This window comes from Octopus bimaculoides, chromosome 2 (assembly GCF_001194135.2).
Source record: "Octopus bimaculoides isolate UCB-OBI-ISO-001 chromosome 2, ASM119413v2, whole genome shotgun sequence".
Taxonomy (NCBI): Eukaryota; Metazoa; Mollusca; class Cephalopoda; order Octopoda; family Octopodidae; genus Octopus; species Octopus bimaculoides.
Window position 1 is genome coordinate 72490520 of NC_068982.1, and position 12708 is coordinate 72503227.

A 12708-nucleotide genomic window follows, 5' to 3' on the forward strand; every position below is an offset into this window, starting at 1 on the left:
ATATATATATATATATATATATATATATATATATATACACACATAAAAATCCACCATATCGGTAAAATTTATTTCGAAGTATATAATTATAATTAAGAGTGCTTGAGGGCCAACGCCAGTCCATTCCCTTACATTCAGCCCCGTTATAAAAAGAGAAATTTAGAGTGGCTTGTAGACATTTAACATCTACTTCTAGCGTATTAGTGTTGGCCCTCCAGCACTCTTAATTATAATTATATTTTTATAATTATATACTTAAATATGTGTGTATATATATATATATATATATATATGTATGTATGTATGTATATATATATGCATGTGTGTGTGTGTGTGTGTATATATACACACACACACACATATAGAGATACACAAAAGCATGTGTGTGTATTTTTGTGGCTGTATGGTAAGTAGCTTGCTTACCAACCACATGGTTCCGGGTTCAGTCCCACTGCATGGCACCTTGGGCAAGTGTCTTCTACTATAGCCTCGGGCCGACCAAAGCCTTGTGAGTGGATTTGGTAGACGGAAACTGAAAGAAGCCTGTCGTATATATGTATATATATATATATATATATATATATATATATATATATATATATGTGTGTGTGTTTGTGTGTCTATGTTTGTCCCCCCACCATCGCTTGACAACCGATGCTGGTGTGTTTACGTCCCCGTAACTTAGCGGTTCGGCAAAAAGAGACCAATAGAATAAGTCCTGGGGTCGATTTGCTCGACTAAAGGTGGTGCTCCAGCATGGCCGCAGTCAAATGACTGAAACAAGTAAAAGAGTAAGAGAGCATACACACAAACATAGAAAGAGATAGGTGATGTGAGTGAGAATAAGTATGCCCAGAGAGACACTCTTTACACCAATAGACGGTCCAGTTATTGAGTTGACAACAATATGATAGAAAAAGCAACAAAGATATGAAGACGAGGGAAGCACTTGGTCCATCAGGAATTACTGCTGAGATGCTTGAAATATCTGGTGGAGTGGGATATGGCCCAGTGACCTGTATTGTGATAAGATTGTCTAGGAAGAGAGAGAGAGAGAGAGAGAGAGCGGGAGAGAGTGACGCACAAGAAGATCAAGAGAATGCTTAGAAAGAATGAACCAATAGAAAGTGGAGTAATGCAGACCTGGTCAAGCATCAGAGAAGTCACAGGAATCAACCTCTGGTAAATTGTGGAAAAGTGGTCTGTTCAGTTAAAGGATTAAAAACACATGTCAAAAGACCTGATTCTTTTGCCAGCCAGCACAATGTGCCTTATGTAATAATATGAGCCAATCTTTGGCAGGGCTCAATAGTCATATAAGGACTTCAAGCTATGTTTTCAATGACTTATTTTACTGATTCTTTCTAGTAATGGCTTTGGTCATTTACAAGGAAGCAGCCACTATATACATACATATACATATATATGTATATATAGAAGTAAATACACATACGTATATAAATATGTATACTTATATATATATATATATACATATATACGTACATACATACATACACATTTTTATACACATACATACATATATACACATTCATATATGTACACATATATATATATATATATATATATATATATATATATATATATATATATATATATATATATATATACCTATATATACACAGACATAAATCTATACATATATATAGATACACACACATAAATCACATGCACACCAGGTGGTACTATTAGGTGGCCGAAACTTATCAAAGTTATATATGTACATGCCTACATACACAGCCGCATACACACAGGAGTGCACACACAAAATAACACACATACCTGGCACACATCCTTACGCTCTCACACACATACATACACAAAACCACACACACACATACACATATACACACACACCTCTCACATACACAATACTCACTCACGTACATAACACACACGCACGCACGAAAAATATACACATACACATACATGCACGCATAAAAAATATACACATACATGCACGCACAAAAAATATACACACACACGCACATCCACACACACGTACACACCCACATACACACACACTTCTCACCAACACTACACAGACATGCATACAATCACACACACATGGGCATAAACAACACACGCACATACAATAGCAAACGCACGCACACACACGTACACAGCAACGCACATATACACAACATACACATACACACAAACACACACGCACGCACAAAAACATACACATACACACACGCGCGCATACAAAATACACACACACACGTACACGTACCCAACACCTACAACCCCACACAAACACGAACACACATACTCAAAAAACCGCCTGTTGACCTTCTGCCTAACACTGTCTATAAGCATCCACTAACCATTCCTGCTACTAATTCTCCTTTTACTCTGCCTCAACATACTCCTATCTCAGGTTTTATTACCTTTTCATTCTCTTCTGATTAAACCCAAAACCATCTTCATAAGAAGCAAACTTTTCAATTCCACAAACACATGAAAATACTCAATACACTCTGTAAAGTGGTTGGTGTTAGGGAATGCATCCAACCACAGAAATCATGCCAAAGAAAACACTGGAGTTCAGCAGTTTTCTGGCTTGGCAGCCCATGTCAAACTGCCCAACTGATACCAGCATGGAAAAACAGACACTAACCCTTCAACATTTAAACCACCCAAATATTCTACTTGTATTATTTTTCAAACTGGCTATATCTGGTCTCTCACACCTAACCCACAATGTCATTGTAAAAATAAACAATGACATCATCAAAATCTCAAAGCTGCAAGATTTTGAGTAATCAATAGAAAATGTGAATTAGACAGAGTAATCTGAACGCTTAAGAGTTAAATGGCGTTGATGATGAAATGGCTACCAATAGAACACCCTAAGGGCTTCCACCAGGTCTAATATTCCTAATTCTTCAAATGAAGAAAAAAAAATGGCTTTCATACAAGAGAGAGAGAGAGAGATTCCCTCTTTATACTGTTGCAGATCATATGATAAGGACAACACTCAAAAAGCTATAAGGTTTCATAAAATGTAGGCTAGCTGGTAAGAAGCTTCTCATATCTCAAATGTAAAGTTCATCTGAACTGGAAAACCCAGCAGTAGTGACAGACTGATTTCTAGCAATGATGTTTGGAGGGGGGGAGAAACTATTATAAAGTGAGAAAGAAACTGTATTGAATTACTGCCATGGCTTACAGGTTTGAGGTTTTTGTTTTTAACATGTATTTACCCTGCCCCACACACCCACACGCAAATACATACCACCACTATATAGATAATTGGAGAGATATTTTAATTGTTGGGATAATAAAATAACCTCCAACAACTGCAGCATGAAATGAGTGGCTTCTGTTGTTTATGTTGTGGTTGATGCTGTTGTCCTCAACAACCAGGAACAACAATAATATCCACAGAAGCCAACTAGAAAGAACAATTTGCTTCTGGTTGTAACATTTCATATATCATCACCATCAACCACCTGGAAATTACTGTCTTGGTTCTAGGGCTCATAAGGCTGGTTACCCAGTTTCCATGGGGTGTAACTGATCAAGATCACACAACATTCCCTTTAAAAAGGACACCAGTCTGTCACAAAGTTATTCATTTACAGTTGAGTGGACTGGAGCAATGTAAAATGCAGTGTTTTGCTCAAGAACACAACACATTGCCTGATCTGGAAATTGAAACCATGATCTTGCAATTATGCATGCAACATCATAACGACATGCCTTCTCAATTTTATATAGGTCAGGGACAAATGGCAATAGGTTTATCTAGAGATTGCTCTAGGTATGTGTGTATTGTTTGAAGTTCACAGAAGTTAGTTGGTGGTTTGAGAATTTGTCTGCATTCCTGACGTGTGTCTTGCATTCCTCTATCATCCATGACATTTTTTTGTTCTTGCTGGTATACCACTTCTGTGTAAAAATTTAAAAAAAAGTAATAGTTTCTATCAAACTGGGTCAGTAGCACTTGTTTCCAAACTGAAACTATGTAACAATGGTAGACATGCAGGTATAACACATCTGATGATGTTTAGGTCAAACTGATCACAACTTGGTGTAGATATATTTGTAAATACACACGCACTTACAGAGCCGAGGAGTAAGTAGTTTAATACTTGGAGAAATTATAACCTTGTTACCAATATCTGAATCAATAATCCAGTAGTTTAGTTATTCTTATGTTAATACGAAACCGGTCAGCTGATTATAGTTTTGTCCAGAAGGTTAGCTCTTTATTTATCAGTAAACGATGCATCACTTATCTGTATAGGATTTGATGAAACGCTACAGAATATTGATCTCTGATTTGGGCTTTTTTTCCTTTTTTTTTTTCATATTAAATTGATTCTTTAGAAAATTTTAACGACATTTGTGTCTGTATTGTATTCAGTTTATGATTACAAATAGAGATAAGAAATTTGCTACATTAAATGCATTAATAATATATTTAACACTTTTGATGCCAACCAGCCTCAGGCTGCTCTTTGATACAACTTTCCTGCTTTAAAGTGATCTAAATGAAAAACCTTCCATCAAATTTTTTTGTGTGTGCCCCTTGTCTTGACATCATGTGACAGTTGTGAATGAGCATCAACATTATACAAGGTAATGGTGTCTACTTCCAATCTTTAGTGGAAACATGTCTGGCCAAGGGGAAATTTTACCTTACTTGGAAGCAGTTAAGGATTGGTAACATGAAAAGCATCCAACCATAGAAGATCTGCCTCAATGATGAATTCTGTTCCACATATGTGAACATGGAAAAGAAGATGTTAAAATGATGACGATGGTCCAAACATGAGGTTAATAATGGCAATCCTTTGTTATTTTCAAAACTAATTGAAACAAAGAAGACATGCCAAGCTAAGTAAAACTGTGGCTGTCCATGCATACAGGTGTGTCCTCTACACCCTTCTCTCAGCCAAGAGATCCTAGTCTTGTGGGTGCTGGTTCCACATAAAAACACCTGTACTGCACCATGTAAAAGCACCCAGTACATTTTGTAAAGTGGTTGGTATTAGGAAGGGTATCCACCCATAGAAACTATGCAAAAACAAACAAATGGGACCTAGGCAGCTCTGCAGCTGGCCAACTACTCCTGTCAAACTGTCCAACACATGCTGGCATGGAGAATGGATGTTAAATGATGATGATGATGGTAAAAGGAATTGTATTTCAGCAGTTAAAGGAGTTTCCCTGGTATACAACCAAATACTCAAATACCCTCATATACTCTCCCACTACTTTATCAACCCAAGACACTTGCAACATTACTGTAAGTGATCTATGAAGCTGAGATGCTGGAACAGCCAGGTATCTTCTTAAGCATCAACAGACACTTTACTCAGATGAGAGCTTTGTAGGTAATGGGCTCAACACTTCAAATACCAGGAGATGAAAAATGTTGTTTATCTGCATTTGGCAATACTTCTGCATCTTGGTTGTTCACCCACAGATGGTGTTATGCCCCATCTCCAATGAAGCATTTACAATACATGAGGGATTGAAAGAACCACGAAATAATCACTGCAGAGCCTCCATCTAACCCTTTAGCATTCAGCTTTCTTTGTCAAATGTATTATGTATTTATTCACATTGTTTTGAATTCATCATGCATTATCTTGTAGCATCAAGATTACAGTGCTGTAACTGTAGATTTTTAGAATTACATTGTAGGGTAGGTGTGAGAGGTTGGATCTAGTCAGTTTCAACATAAAAAAAGGTAGAATATTTCAGCTGGTTATGGTCAGATTAAATGCTAAGGATGAAGTAAGGTTAAATCATTGGGGGCCTAGCTTTATCCCTAAACAGACCCACAGGTTACAAAATTAAGGTGGTATTTATATTTACCAGAGATTGCTTTAAAGTTAAATTTATCTCAGAATGTCTCAGTAGGCACAGGCATGGCTGTGTAGTTAAGAAGCTCGCTTACCAACCATGTGATCTTGAGTTCAATCCCATTGTACAGCACTTTGGGCAAGTATCTTCCATTATAACCCCAGACTGAGCAAAGCCTTGAGAGGATTTGGTGAATGGAAACTCTGAGAAGTCCATCATGTGTGTGTGTGTGAAATGATGATCATAAATAAACATCACTATCATACAAACAATGTTCATTTCCTGTTTCCAAAGGCGAAATATTAGCTTGCTTAGAAACAGGTGAGGGTTAGCACAAGGGCATCCAGCTGTCAAAAACCAGCTTCAACAAATTTGGCCAACTCATGCAAGTATGAAAAAGTGAATGTTAAATGATGAAGTTCAGTGAAACAGCAAGCATTCAGTCGATAAAATGTATTTGCATCAAGGGACCAGCCACAATGACATCTCATTCTTCCACATACACCGGCGCCAGCCAGCTCTATTAATGATGAAAATGTAGAGCAGCTCATCTGGGATAAATAAGACACTGACGCTGGTGCTAGAAAGAAAATGTCAATCCAATCAAAATATTTTGCACTCACAGAAAGTAAATATCTTAAATATACATCGTATATGTAGTTGCTTACCAAATTGGTTTCACATTCAGTTCTATTGTGTGACACCTTGGGTGTTTTTTATTATAGCCATGGGCTGACCAAAGCCTTGTGAATGCATTTGGCAGCTGGAAACTAAATGAAGTCCATCATGCATGTATGTATATACATGTGTGTGTGTTTGTTTGAGTCTTTATCTTGACATAAGAGTGATAGCTGTAACTGAGTGTCACTGTCATACAAACTGTGTCAATTTCCAATATTTAGTGAAAACATGTCTGACCATGGGGAAATATTACCTTAATTGGAAACAGGCCAGGGTTGATGTGACAGGAAGCGCATCTGGCTGTAGATAGTCTGCCTCCATAAACTCCACATGACTCATGAAACCACTGGAAAGTGGACATAAGAACACTGATGATGATGGAGAATAAAAAATGCTTTGACTATGTTATCCTAAACTTTCTTTGTTGATTTACTCAGCCCTGGGTTTAAACCAAGTTTCCTTTTCAGTTGTAGTGTTTTATTCACTTCTTTAGTAGAGCCAAAGTTGAAGTGAGAGGTGTTATCCACCACAAAAGAATGAGTAGGAAAAAAAAGTGGGGGGGGGGAACAAGGGAGAGAAATTATTTTTTCTTTTAGCTTGTTTGTGTCACTGGACTGTGGCTGTGCTAGGGTACCCACATCACAGGTTAAATCAAACAAATTGACCCCAGTACTTATTCTATTAAATCTGGTAATTATTCTATGATGTTTCTTTTGCCAAATTGCCAAGCTATGGGAATGTAAACAAACTAACACTGTAGGATAGGATCACAAACATGAAATGATGATGATATGATGGGTGGGCTTTTTCACAGTGTATGTTTACAAGACAGTGGTTAGTGCATGGATTTAGAAGAAATTTGCTGAAAGTACTGTACAGTGGGACTGAACATGAAATCACATGGTTGCAAAGCAAACTTCTTAACTACTTAACCATGCCTGCAAAAATTCCCAACTCCCAAATCATTAGGTCATAGAGGGTTCAGAATGAAATTTCACATCGGCTAAACTTTTAATTAGTTGCAGGGCCAAATAAAACTCTAAATGAAGGACTACATCTAAGAAGATACGTTAACTCTGGGATTGATAAATAATTCTTGAGACTAACAAAACCTTTGAAAATGGGGCTCATTTTAAATCAACTGCTTCACAAAAACACTCTCCAAATTACTGACCCCTTTAGTATTCAGGTTACTCTGTCCATTGTATTGCTTATTTATTGATATTGCTTTGAATTAATCATGCAATATCTTGTAACTTTGAGATTTCAATAATGTGATTGTTTACTTTTAGAATGATATTGTAGGGTAGGTGTGACAGGCTGGATCTGGCCACTTTGAACATAAAACAAATAGAATATTAGGGCTAGATATGCCCAGTTTAAACGCTAAAGGGTTAAAGGTATATGTTTGTGTAACAAAACTGATTCTTGCAAATAAGAAGGACCTCTACATTGGTGTTCTGCTGCAATTTTTTGCATGTTAAACATCATCATTGTTTTAACAACTACTTTTCCATGCTTGCATGGGTGAGACAGAATTTGTCGAGGTGAATTTTCTACAGCTGCATGCCCTTCCTGTTGTCAACCCTCACCTGTTTCCAAACCAGGTAATATTTCCCCATGGCCAGACATGCTTTTATAGGAGACTGAAAACAAAGGGCACTACTTGCATGACAGTGATGCTCATTTACAACAATCATGTTAAATCAAGGCAAAAAAACAATAACACATGCATGCACAATGTACTTTCAGTTTCTATTTTACTAAATGCAAGAGGCTTTGGTTAGCTTGAGGAGAGAAGACCCTTGTCCAAAGTGCCATGCAGTGGGACTGAACCAGAAGCAGTGTGGTTGGAAAGTCAACTTCTTACCACACAATCACACCCATTAAATAATTCTATTTTAAGCTGCATGTTGACTCATTGTGATTCTCTAACTATGAGATCTCAGAAGACCTGTTTTGATCACAAACCCATCCAATCAAGGTAAGCATGAAGATCAGCAATAGCAAGAAATCAAGTAACTGCCATCACTTTGGATCATTATGGGATAAGCTTAAAAAAATTTGGACCCCCCCTCCCCTAAAAGCTGAGCTACTCTATTGCATCCGGGAGAAAGAAATATGTAAAAGAAAAGACCATAGGGTTACAGGTTCAGTTCTACTGCATGGAACCTTGAGCAAGTGTCTTGAGCTGACCAATGTCTTGTGAGTGAGTTTGGTAGACAAATTTTGTGGAAACCTGTCATATATATATATATGCATGTATGTGCTTGAGTCTGTACCCTGAACAGCTTGAAAATCAGTGTTGGTTTGTTTCTGTCCGCTTAACTTGGCAGTGTAGCCAGAGACCAATAAAATAAGTACAAGATCTAAGTACTAAAACTTTGCAAGTTTGTGTTCCAGCATAACTGCAGTCCAATGACTGAAACAAGTTAAAAAGATTTAGGAAGAAAACAATTAAAAAAAAATTTAATTACAATTTAGGAGCATGTGAAATCTATTTTATCTCTACAGGATTTGCCACAGTGTTTATTATTATCATTGTTGTTGTATAGGTTGGCTGGTTTTTGTCTATAAGCATGAATTGCAGGAGCAAGTAAATTTACAGACTGGTTGGTACCCTTCCTTAGTTAACTCTTCAAGCATGCAGTGGCAATGGTTAGCTGTTTTCAGCAAGGTTGATTGACCTCCATCCCTAAGATACTGTAATGTGCTTGGAAGCTGAGACAAAGACATAGCGAGAGCAAGAAAAACAGAGCACAATACACCCCCTACCTTCGGACCCTTCACACAAAATCCCTTGCCTTTAAAGCATTAATTTGTTTAACTGTCATGTACCTAATTCCTCAGAGAATAACAAAAATTAATCCTGGAGAGATTGCTTGAGATAAAGAAGTAAACGAATTTTGGGGGGAAAAAAATTGAAATATATGATATACGTATATATATATATGGAATATAAGTTCCCTAAGGGGAATGCTGTTTTGAAATTTGTATTAGTAAGATGGATGATGTTTTTTGGAAATAGTTCAGCTCCTTAATAGTAAAAAGTAGGAGGTTGGAAAAAGGGTGGCATATGAAAAGCTAAACGGTAGATGTTTGAGGGACACAGCAGACAGACAACTGTATAGGAGCTCAATCAGGAAGGGAAAGGCGTTATAGATATGTGTAACGAAAGAGATTTTGGAGGAAAAGACTGAACAAGAAAGCAATGGGAGAGGTAGGAGAGAGAGAGAGAGAGAGAGAGAGAGAGAGAGAGAGCATGGTAGAGGATAAAAGGTTTACAAACTTATCTCTTCTCCTTCCCTCTCCAGCACACGCATTTTCCTTGCTATAGTTGAATGGATGGAGAGGGCAAAACAAGAGTGTTTTAGTCCAGAGGTGGGGACGGAACAGAGAGAGAGAAAATGAGAGAAAATAAGAGGGTGAGTATTGCATAGATACCATTCCTGAGTGACGGTTACCTAGCAACTAGCCACTGGGAGAATAGCTGAAGAAGCTAAACTGCAAAAAGCTTTACAGTTTAGAGAGAGAGAGAGAGAGAAAGAATGAGAGAGAGAGAGAGAATGAGAGAGAGAGAGAGAGAGAGATGGCCAACCCCCCCAGAGAATAAAGGAGGAAGTAGGAGAACAGCATACACACCAAGATAGACTTACTTATAAATTAAAATTGGAGAAAAGGTACACACACACCAGGAAAACGAAAGTGATATCTTTGATAATTCATTTTTAACGGTGGAGCATATTCTACCAGAAGGATTTTCCCCAATCCAATATTTACACGCTATTAATTTATTTATAGCTCTATCTACTTCGAGTTACACAGTTAAAAACAAATCTTGATTTCCATTTCTTGCCGTTCCTTGTCACTAACTTGAGGTACATCAAGTGCGTCTGTTGAAGTTGGCGAAGGTGGGAACAAGGGTTAGGGTGAAGCTACGTTGTTCCATTCTAAGCACGCCTGCGTCGCGTCACCATACTATTCCTCTGACGTTCTATGTTCCCTGTTTTGAGTTTCGCGAGTAGTTTTAGCTTTAAAATACAGGCACTTCGCTTCAGAGGAGGCGGAGAATCAGCGCGCTTCGTGGAGTAGATAGATGATGGCTGGCTAGGTATATACACAAACGGATAGAAAGATAGAGGTGTAGGGAATACCATGAATTCACCACTTGTCAAGTTGTACTGCCGCCACCACCACAGTAACAACCATCATCACTATAATTGTCAGTATGGAGCAGCAGCAGCGATAGGGGATGGAAGAAGAAAACTCTAACCACCACTACTACCACATAAATCTCCATCAGCACCACCTTAACCAACACAGCCATCACAACAACCACCTCAAGCTTGAGTATGAGTAAGAGACAGAGAAAGGGAAGGGGAAGTATGATGAAAGGGAAAACGTGCAAACACACGAGGTGAAAGCAGGAGAATGACGGGAGTGTGTGGCAATGGTATGTGAAAAACAGTAGACAGCGGACACTAAGTCCAGCCCAAATCATACCATCAACACCACTACAATGACTATAACCACCACCACAATCACCGTCACTGTCAAATAATATAAAACCATTGGGTTCTAATTATTCATGTTCTTTTTTTTTTCCCTCTCTCGCGGCAAGGAATTTAGGTCGTCGGCTCAGTGGACAGAATAATAAGAGGACACTTTACTTATTTCACAGATGTTGGCGAGGGTGGGGGAAGATGTTTGTGTGTACGCATATATATATATGTGTGTGTGTGTGTGTGTGCAGACTTTCGGAATAGCTACCACAAATAAAATGGAATTTCTTGTGTGTGTGTGTGTGTGGGGGTCTTGTAAAAATTTACCGTTTCTTTTTAAATACCCCACATTCTAAAAACGTAAATCGCATTAAAATGTTTTGAGAATATATATATGTATATATACATATACACACATTAATTTTCCGTTCCCTAGTTCTAATGCACACACATATTGGCTGTCCACCTCTGCACACCCCTTTAATTTAACCACCTAAGTGACAATCTCCTGCTTCTTCCACTCCCTAGTTCCAACTTTCTCGCAACGTCCAAATAGAGTGGATACTAATAGGTCCCAGGGACTGAAGTCTCCAAATATACATATACATATATAAAAAAAAAGGCAATATATCAAGTCAACACATATTAACATATGCTTTTACATAGAAATTTTTCAGATTTATTGTTATGGCATAATTACCCACCCAAGACAGAACAGAATCTATTACAACACACGAGTTCACATAAAGAATCTTGCGAACGAAATCCTTCAGATTTGAAGTCAAAGTAAGAGGGAAAATAATTACGTGAAAAGTTTGGAGGGATTGCTATATAAGATAATTAAATTTATGGATAAATTTAATATTTAAAATTAATAATGGATTTTTTTTTAAATGTAAATGCGCAACATGTCTTATGTGGTTAAGTTCGTTTCTAGTACATGGCACATTGAGAAAGTGTCTTGACCAATGTATGCATGTGGGTGACAAGACGTGCTGGAGTCAAATTAGTGAACTTATCAATTTCATTGTTCTCTATAATTTAGATTGGTTAAAAGTTTGGTACAGGAATAATTACAACCTGACTGTCTTCTCATAACTTTCTGAAAAGCCCATGCTTTAAAAATTTTTTTACAGTTATACGTTTTCGAGGGTGTTGATTACGACGACTATGGGATAAAATTATGAGAAGAAATTTCGATAATCCGTTCTCTTTCCCCGTGTTTGTTTATCGTCGTCGATTTCCGTAACATCAGCGTTTTTCACATTTTCTCCAGATTCATGTTTGAAATATTAACATTACATACTACTCTATTGTCGAAAACGTATTTCTACAAGATATTTAAAACTATGCATTTTAAAGAGAATTATGAAGAAATAAAGTCCAGGTACGACGGTGGTTGGTGAATGATATGAAACACTTTCTCGAAAAAAAAAATAATAAATAAAATAAATTTCATCAACACAATCGTTATCTACACCGTTAAAATTGTATATCTTATAAAATCTCATTGCAGGAAATTCCGAGGAATCAAAAAATAGTTACACCTTTGTACTGGCCAATTTACGTTGTTTGCAAACAATGAATGCAGTGATAGTACAATAAAAAGAGACAAGTTAAAAAAATATGATGTAGAAATAATAATATCCATAACAATAATTCTTTCTACTATAGGCAGGTCTGA

The 12708-nt window shown here is 37.3% G+C and overlaps 1 protein-coding gene across 3 annotated transcripts in view; it reads right to left on the minus strand.

The window, feature by feature from the left end:
* LOC106872104 (mucin-5AC) overlaps positions 1–12708 on the minus strand; it is a 366408-nt gene that overhangs the window by 58236 nt on the left and 295464 nt on the right. The window lies entirely within an intron of this gene.